The following is a 982-nucleotide window of genomic DNA, read 5'->3' as shown; positions in this document are numbered from 1 at the left end:
CAGCAGGAAAATTGTACCTTTGTAGTAGTTAGTGTAGCCTATGTAGGGTTCGTTTCATCTGTGCCTTCAGTAAAGAATTTAACACATTTGCTTCTTTCATGGACTTCAGATTAATGTCTGATGCCTGGTAAGGTGCCTGGGATCTTGCTTCTTCAGTTATCAGCTTTAGCCGTTACTGTGCATGTACAATCCTCAACTGCAATCAGCTAGGAAAGATTCACTAAACAAACTGAATTCCTATGTTAAAACAAATTTTGAACTTGATCAAAACTTTAAGTTGCATCTGTACTAGTGCTGATAGTCATTAGAGAATGGGCAACTCTAAATGTTGAAAAAAATGCAGGAGGGCATACGGTCGGTGCCCCTACGATGTTTAGGTTGTAAGTCACCTCTGGTATGCAGCCGAACACTTCTGCGATTCTCCTGGAACAGAGTATTTTAAAGTAAATGGAGAAATAAATGGAATAATAAAGGTAGGTAACTTTGTGTGTTTCTTCTACTACTTGAGATGATGCCTTGGTTACTTAAGTTAGTTTGAGAAGAGAAATAAAGTCTATATATGTTCATCACTTAGCTCTTCTTAGAGCCCACTGTGCAAGCCCTGTAAAATGCAATCTGTGGGTAGGTCCGGTATAACTATAGGAAATATTTATTTTCATTATGTTCGGAGGCTTGAAAAATGGAAGATCTTCATATTAGTGCCTCCTCTCTACTCGTGCTTTCATTATTACTCAATTTTGAATGACGCCATATCCAAATTCAAAACTGCTTGTTAAAAACGGGTCTTCGTGCTGCATGGTGTACGCTGGTCCTGAACCGGTGGCTTTAATGGAGTGTCTCCAGTGTCCAAAGGCTCTAAGCTGGAGCTGTGCAGGCCCTCGGGGCAGCCTGGCCCAACGGGTGGGCCCTGTTAACGGGGGAAAGGTTTGCCTCAGCTCCCAGGCCTGAGCCAGGGCCCCGGTGCCTTACGGACGGCACCTCC

This window comes from Cariama cristata, unplaced genomic scaffold (genome assembly GCF_000690535.1).
Source record: "Cariama cristata isolate BGI_N322 unplaced genomic scaffold, ASM69053v1 scaffold14672, whole genome shotgun sequence".
Taxonomy (NCBI): Eukaryota; Metazoa; Chordata; class Aves; order Cariamiformes; family Cariamidae; genus Cariama; species Cariama cristata.
This window is presented reverse-complemented; position numbering follows the sequence as displayed.